Raw genomic sequence first — 9,348 nt, 5'->3', positions numbered from 1 at the left:
GGAGGTGCTATCACAGAATTGGTTAGCAATTGTACAAGAACTTGTATAGAATTGTATAAAATATAAACATGATGGAGTAAGGTATTGGCATTGAATCATCTGAAACTAGGTGTTAAGACTTTCTGTAGTGAATATTTAAGGTCAGAGTAGTGGCCAAGGGTCCAGATGGCCAGAGACATTAAATATGTCATTCCTAAGGGCCACATAAATGCTAGCCAATGTGGATATTTCTCAAAGGATACATCCACGTAAAATCAAGAGTAGGTCATCAGGAGACAATATCAATAGAAATGTCACAATACTCTTCCTAGTTTCTAAGCTGAGGCAATTTCCAAATCTAAAATCCACCGATGAAAAAAGAAGTGTCCATAAGAGGAAGATTACTGAAATATCATTCCAAGTATATTTAGAATAAATTTTCTAGTCCTTCTACAACAGAACCATTTCCAGAGACTCAGGTAATTCTGCTTCGAGGGACATAATTTCTTGTTCCTTCAATGTCCTGTAATTTTGTTGTTGTTGTTGTTGTTGTTGTTATTGAAAACTGGACATTCCAAATACTATATAACAAGTCTGAAAATCAGATCTCCTAACTTCTAAGGGTTTGTGGCTATTGATGGGTTTGTATTACGTCACTTCCCTGGATTAATTCTTTTTAAAAAATGTATTATTTGTTTTGTGTAACAATGCAGTCTCTGCTGGCTTAGCTCTGTGGTCAGCTAATGATGGAACAAATATATCCACAAATGACTTTAGGTGATGAAACTCCCAGACTGTCAAAGAGAGAGGTTGTGTGCTAACAATACTGTTCCATGTAATTTACAACTTTGTCTAGTCTTCACTTTCTGATTATGAAGAAACTCAAAGTCAGACACAGGGGAGAGATTAGGGTCTTTGTAGAACCACCCTGAGCATGCACACAGATGTATAGATTCTGAGTAGTATATTACACCTTTCCAAAGCCTTCTATATAAATCTCATTTTTCAGATTTTCCTTTTACATATTTGGTCTGCTTCTTGTTTTCCCCAATTTTATGTCTAGTTGAGCCAAGTGCAGTGCAAAAACATGGCTACTGATTTTGACAAATGTTCCTAGATACAAAGCCATTCACACTGTAAGTTTCGACTCAGGTCAAATAAATATGAGTTACGCAAGCCAGGGGTATCCAGGAAACCATCAGAGAATTAAGAATAGGCACAGCATTACCAAGCTCCCTGTCATTAATCTTCAGCTGTTTTTCTTGACTAATCATGACCTGGATTATTTCAAGCCTTTTCAAAATTTCCATTATTCAGGTAAAGTTGAGTTTGACCCCTGTGACTGTGTCCTTACTGTTTTTATGAATGTGCTGCTCTTACAGGTCCTTACTCCACCATTGCCACTTCTAGAGTTAGATATAAGAATAATTTTTCTCAAAATTAGTCATTCCTCTGCCTCTAGTTTTTTTTTTTTTTTTTTAAGAATCAAATAGTCAAAAGGATAGTTTAGATTTCTGAATGGATTTTTTCCAAAAGAGTCACTTAGACAGATAAATCCATGTCACATGTGTTACTGAAGAAATTTTGCTCGATATCCATATGTTTGTGTTTTTGAATGGTAAACTGTGTGACTAGAACTCCATTTTTGGTCCAAATTCAAAACATTAAGATCCAAATATTATTAACATGCTGACTAACACACAATGCGTGGAGCTAAAAGCGTTCAATCAGTGTTCTTGATGACAATTTTGGTGATCACGATGATTATATTCATCCTTCTGCCACAAAGAAATGATCTCTAGTCTGTTGAAATATAATCATCAAAAATTTCCTGTTTCATACTTAAATGTTTTACTCTCAGAGTTCTTAGTTTTCATCTTCATTCACTATTTCCATCATATTTGGAACCTCCACTTTATCACAGATTTGGAAATATGGTCAATATTAAAACACCTAAAATTTAATGCAAATTATTAATATTATTTCCACTAAAAATATTAGTAGTCATTATAGTTGTAATACAGTAGTAACTTTTTAAAAAACTGTGATCACATCCTTTATACTTGCTTTTTCACCTACGTATTTATTTTCCAAAGAGATGTTTAAACTTTTCTGCCTCCTTATATCCCATTCTTCACATCCCAATAGCTGTGATTCCATTTATTAAACATTATTTTTTAGTGTAGGTTATGCTTCATGCATAATTTTGAATTCAGAATACAGTGATACACAAGAAAGGTAAATTCTTTGCACTCATCATCTCAGTGTTTTTATAAGTTTTAAAATAAATAAATATATGATGCAATGTCAGAGAGTGATGAGTGCAAACCATTAATCAGACTGAGAAATATGCTAAATATTATACACATAGTATTAAGTATGGATGTAAGTATAGATCTATACACAGACATTACAATTCCTACGTTATATTAATAGAAATTAAATAGCCCATGCCTGGGTGTGATGGCTCACGTCTGTAATCCTAGCAATCTGCAAGACCAAGGTGGGTGGATGGCTTGAGCTAGGGGTTGGAGACCAGCCTGAGCAAGAAAAGCGATACTCCATCTCTACTAAAACTTCAAAAACTATAGCCAGGCATTGTGGCAGGCACCTGCGGTCCCAGCTACTTGGGAGGCTGAGGCAAGAGGATCACCTAAGCCCAGGAGTTGGAGGTTGCTGTGAGTTGTGATGCCATGGCACTGTACCAAGGGTGACATAGTGAGACTCTATCTCAAAAAAAGAAGGAAAAAAAGAAAGAGAGAAAGAAAAACTAGCTGGGCGTTGTAGTGGGAGCCTATCGTCACATCTCAGGAAGAAAAGACCAGAAGATCTTTTGAGCCTAAAAGTTTGAGGTTGCTATGACCTATGATGCTACGGCACTCTACCGAGGGTGACAGAATGAGATTCTGCCTCAAAATACATAAAAAGCCCTGATGTGGCCAGCAATGAACTATGAGAGTGCCAGGAAGTGGGTTGCATTGGCTTGGAAGCTGAGGTTGATACCAACAAAAGGCATCCAAAGCCAAACTCCCCTGCTGATGCTCTTTTGAAAGGAAATAGGAGTGGTAAACTTTGTTTGCTGGTCTCTAGCATTATAAAATAGATATAGATAAGATTCCGTATAAATACAGTACTGAAAATGGAATGATCCTGGTTATTTTTTTTAACTTTTAACTGTGTATCTCCCAGAATTTTTCTACGTTAACAACTTCATTTTTTTCTCAAAAAAATATTAAAGTGTGGTTTATCTATCAAAATATTTTCTGGATTACCATCAAACAGGCCTGACTTTTTTCACTGCTCTGTGCCTTACCTGTCCTGGGATGTATCTCTGGAATCTTTTCCGATACCAGTATTTACCTTTGCTTACCATGCTTCAATTAGTCTACCCTTTTTCTCTTCTTTAATAGTTTAGGAAATATTTTCTCTCACAGATTTTGTACATCGTATTTTCAATATCTTTTTCTTGGAACAGTTCCTTGAATGACTTCCTCAGTTCTTTGAATGACTGACTTATTCTCATGATACTTTTGTTAATTTAAACACCATCTCCCCCAGGGGTCTTTTCTGGCTATCCTTTCAGAGTCCGTCCTTCATCTTGTCAGTTTTCATCACATCAGGCTTCCATCAAAGAGCTTTTTTTTATTTCCTGAAATATTATGTTTTTATTTTTTAGTGTTGATTTCTCTAATAACAATAAATGTTTCCCAAATCAAACATTGTTGACAATATTCCCAGCCCCAGAATATTGCCCATTACCTAGTACATAGAACAGAGCCAATTTATAAATATATGATTATTAAAAGAATAAATGCATGGTTGTGAAAAAATTCCATGAACATAGTTGGCAGTTTGAGATCATAAAATCTATTTGTACGATAACATTCATATCTGTATCTTTTTTAACTTTATTTCAATTATGTTCCTATCATATTTTCATAAATAATTAATCTTCAATTCTTTGCTTATTGGTAAAACCATGAAAATAACACATGGATCAAGGAACTGAAGAATGCTTAAATAAATTATGTAATATAAATTGCTGATACATTTAGGAATTTTGAAATTATAATTACAAAAAGGATATCATTAGAAGATATATATTGTATTACATTTTCTCACAGAAAAATATATCTATGTATACTCAATAAAGTCAAAAAGTACTATTTAAAGCCAAGGTGATGAAGGAATTAGTATACTGAGCATGCTTGAGAAGTAAACACATTGTACTACTCAATATTTTTGTAATTAAAAGTTTTATATTGAGACAGATTTTGTTGAAGAAATTATCTATTTCCTTTCTTCCTGGATCTTTGATAAAAAATGATGAACGATTAATGCTGAGGACATGATGACATATCTTAGTCAAAAGCCTCTTCTCTGGCACATGTGCTGTTTCACAGGGAGTCTATGCCAGCTGGGTCATTTTCTTGGTCCCCAGTGACCATGGTTCTAGAGCTATTAATACACTTCTTATTGACTGAAAAATCAGTAGATTATAATAAAGACAGAACTAGAGCTTCTAGTGATATAAGAAAGGTAGGAATAAATATGACACAACCCTCTCACTTTTTGTCACTCACACACACATGTACACACAAACACAAACAGAGCAGGAGGTCCTGGGTGCTTCACCTAAGACAGGGATTCGGAAAATATAATGACACTGGTGAATTAACGTGAGTTTTCAAGCATTGCAGGGGGTAAGTCAATAATGAGGTGATGATTGATATCTTCTATGCAGGAACTTCCCCATTATAATTAACAGGATAAGAGATTTTCAATAATACCCTTTTCTAATTTCTATCAATTCCGAGTCTGACTTATCTGTCATGGTTTCTGAACCGTGAACTGTTACTGCTATTTCTGGTTTTCCTTTTTCCCCAGAATCTTCATAGTATTCCCATCTGATTTTTTTGCCTTTAGGAAAACCATGCCATCCATTTGAGGGCTTGTATGGCCAGTGAAGATAGAAAGCAGAGTAACTTTTTAGTCAGCCCCCGAGACAAAATACTCATGACAGCATTTATTAAGCTCAAAAATTTCAAGGATACCCTAAGTTGTGCAGGGTATTCATCAAAGAGCTGAAAGAGGTGAATTTGAGGTTGTGATACAGAGAGAAGGACCTGGGAGGAAAGGGAGAATGTGTGAATTTATCCTTCTTTCCAGTTCTGCATGCCCAGGAAAGCTTCATGCACAGTTATCTGATGCTTATACCACTGTTGGTGAGGTGAGAATCTAGAGCCCTTTGTTCTACCTATAAGAGAGAGTCATTTTTTATAGAGGAATTGGAATAAACCGAAAGAAACCCTTAGCAAATATTGTGTCCATGTAGCTTCTGGAGAAATAGACTAAATGACTATGTCTCCATAACCCCCATAAGATGCTGGGTGCCTGACCCCTTTGCTCTATTACAATATACTTCAAATAACTATTTCCATTTGGATTTCTGATCCATCCTTAGTCAGAAGTCTCTAGAAGAAAGTAAAGAACAAAATTACATGAGTCAATGGTTGATGAATATGGCAAGAAAATCTCTATATTTCCACTTGGATGAAGAACTTATGTGCCTACCACGCAAGCTGAGTAATTCCCTAATGGAAAATGCATGTAGAATTTCACAAGTAAATATGTTGATTCTTATATTACAATTCAAAATTTGCCTATTTTTATCCTTACAGCTTTTTTTAACATGGTAGAATTTTGACAGGTTTCGTCTTTTAAATGTATATTTTCCTTTATTTATTTTTTTGTACACTTGTGATAGATGTCAATGTTCTTGTTTTCTTGCCTTTTTTATTTTTCTCTTATTTTTCTAGGAATTATTGTTCTTTTTAAATTTCCTATTTGGAAGTCTACTTAATTTTCTTTTAAAACTTACATAATAAAAACTTTGCAGCCTATATCTTTATTACAAAGTTCATGACTGGAGTTATGCCATGCAGATACCCTGAGTGGTTTAATCTTATAATTTGTCAGGAACTGTTACTTTGAATTTTACTTAAACTGAAGGGTTGTTCTGAAGAACAAATATAACTGCACAGTGATGAGTGTATGTTACTTACAGTTCATGGACTAATATCTAAACTTCCTTTTTGTTTGCTTCAGTAAAGCTATTAGTCAAAGTAAATCTTGGACAAGGGATTGGGGAGAAAGGAGGAGGAAGGGTGTTTGGTAAACACTCAACTTAGCGGGATCAAAGCAGCAGTATATGGCAAAACAAATGCAAACAGTGGAATCTAATCATATGTGCCCATATATAAACCTTACATTTCTTTAAATGTTGAATTAAGATCCAGTCTCATTACTAGTTATAAATTTTCCTTTTAATCTTTTCTCTTACTCATTTTTAAATTAGAAAAATATGCCTGTGCTTAGTGGCTGCCAACTACACAATTGTTCAACTTTATTTCACCTCTCATGCTACTCTTTAGGATATAGGACCATTACCTTTTAATAAATCTTTGATCTACAACTAAATTAGCTTTTGAGGAGAACAGCTCTGAGAAATTACAAATCTCTCATCTCCTAAAGGATGTGGACTTTTCTGCTCAAATCACTTCTTTTTGGTGATACTAGAATCTTAGTAATAAAATCTGAATCTGTAAATATTTTCTAATTTATTTTTTAATGAATCATAGCTGTGTACATTAATACTCTCATGGGGTACAGTGTGTTCTTTCTATATAAAATTTGAAATACTTTCATCCAATTGGTTAGCATAGCCTTCATGTCATTTTCTTGTTGTGTTAAGACATTTATATTCTACGTTTAGAAAGATTCACATGTACCCTTATAGGATAAATCATAGGCATGATCCCACCAGTCACCCTCCCTCCCCTCTACCTCCCCTCCCTCTCTCCTTTCCCCATATTCTTGAGCTAAAATTGGGTTATAGTTTTCCAGTGGTAGCTATAAATTAGTTTCATACTGGGGTTGAGTACATTGGGTACTCTTTCTTCCATTCTTGAGATTCTTTGCTAAGAAGAACATTTTCCAGCTCCATCCATGTAAACATGAAAGAGGTAAAGTCTCCATCTTTCTTTATGGCTGCTTAGTATTCCATGGTGTACATATACCACAATTTATTGATCCATTCATAGGTTGATGGGCACTTGGGCTTCTTCCATGACCCAGCAATTATAAATTGGACTGCAGTGAACATTCTGGTACAAATATCTTTATTGTAGCATGATTTTTGTTCTTCTGGATGTATACCTAGCAGAGGAATTATAGGATCATATGGCAGGTCTATTTTTAGTTCTCTAAGTGTTCTCCAGATGACTATCACTGGATTAAAGATTTAAATTTAAGACATGAAACTATAAAAATACTAGAAGAAAGTGTAGGTGAAATCAGTCTGGGCAAATATTTTATGAGGAGGACCCCCCGCCCCGGGCAATTGAAGCAACATCAAAAATACACTATTGGGACCTCATCAAATTAAAAAGCTTCTGCACAGTGAAGAACACAGTAAGTAAAGCAAGTAGACAGCCCTCAGAATGAGAGAAAATATTTGTGGGTTATGTCTCGGACAAAGGTTTAATAACCAGAATCCTCAGAGAACTCAAATGTATTCATAAGTAGAGAACAAGTGATCCCCTCTCAGAGTGGGTAAGGGACTTGAAGAGAAATTTCTCTGAAGAAGACAGGCGCATGGCCTACAGATATATGAAAAAATGCTCATCATCCTTAATAATCAGAGAAATGCAAATTAAAACTACTTTGAGATATCATCTAACACCAATTAGATTAGCCCATATTGCAAAATCCCAAAATCACAGATGTTGGCATCGTTGTGGAGAAAAGGGAACACTTCCACACTGGTGGTGGGATTGCAAAATGAATCTGTAATTCTTATCTTCTAGAGCTCTCTCCTTCCTCTTCACAACTGGGTTTTGTTTTGTTTTGTTTTGTTGTTTTGTTTTGTTTTTTTGCAGTTTTTGGCCAGGGCTAGGTTTGAACTCACCACTTCCAGTATATGGGACCAGCGCCCTACTCACTGAGCCACAGGCACTGCCCTACAACTGAGTTTTCTTATTTGCAAAAGTTTTCTTATTTGCAAAAGTGTCTATGTAAGAATTCAATGTGCCATCACTGTTGTTTTGTATGTCTGGTCTATCATCTATCCATGAAGTGAATGTTGAGACTTCAAAGCTTGGCAGACATTAGCTATAAAGTGCTTAATTCTCAAGCATCTAACCCAGTCTTTAAAACCTGATAGTCTAAGTTTTTTATTAGATGGGATGAATGGAAGAAAAAGTAGCTGTTTTCAGGAGAAATGAAATATTAATTGAAAGACAAGAATTTTCATCAAAAATGGGTCCCTGGTGTAAGAGCGTGGCCAGGGATTTCCAGCTCACTCTCAGGAGGAAGATCCACAGCTCCCTGCTGCACAAGCCTTTGCTGTTACTTTTCTATCACTCATTCCTTTGGAAAATGAATCCACGAGCGTCACTCAAATTATTTTTTAAAATATCCTAATTGTAGCAAAATACACATGCAAGTAGAATTTAAAATACAATCATTGGTTCCACTCAGTATAAATGTCAATACATTCATACAGTTCACAGGTAGTTACATGCAAATGGATTCTAAATTATGATTATTCAAATGCAACAGCAATTTCCTTTGAAATTTTCCTGGATATTGAACCTTTTTAATAGCCGATGGATCAGAAAAATCAGAAAGAACATTAGAAAGGTGTGAAGAGAATGAAAATTATGATAAAACTTGCTAATATTGTGAGAACTAGAAAAACATTATAATAAGGAAAATGATTATTTCTTATAAAACAATTTTTCTTTCCTTTTTTTTAACATTCATGTCTTCATTGAAAATTCAAAAAACCAACCTAAAAATGGGTTAATGACATTGCAAATGTTTTGAGCACTTTTGACAGGCATGTAACAGGTGGACTGGTCTTGATAGTGTGGTATGCAAACTTTGAATCTGGCACAAAAATACTTAGGAAAAACTTTTGCAGAGATAATTTCTTAGGAAAAAGAGGCTATCGAAGGACTATTGATGGTGAAGAACAAGACCATGTCACATGGAGGTCTAAAGAGAGGTAAAAGCAGAGACAGCATGAGCAGAGGAGGTATGAACAGATGAGGATATAGTGGGGGCACTATTGGCAGCCCCAGGGGCATTGGCTGCAGAAAAACCGATCAATCTCCCATACTGATCCTGTGTAAGCATGACAGGAGGCAGGCCACCTGGAACCATCATGACAGAGTGGCCCAGAGCCAAGGGGGGGCATATTACTGAAACTTAATGCCTTCTGGCAACTTTTGCACCTTGCTCTCCTATTCTTAAACCAAACCTGCACTCTATAGACAGTCACACAAGGTGTCTTCCAAGATACTT

Source organism: Otolemur garnettii, unplaced genomic scaffold (assembly GCF_000181295.1).
Source record: "Otolemur garnettii isolate 467f Iridium unplaced genomic scaffold, OtoGar3 scaffold00001, whole genome shotgun sequence".
NCBI lineage: Eukaryota > Metazoa > Chordata > Mammalia > Primates > Galagidae > Otolemur > Otolemur garnettii.
Note: the sequence above shows the minus strand (reverse complement) of the source record.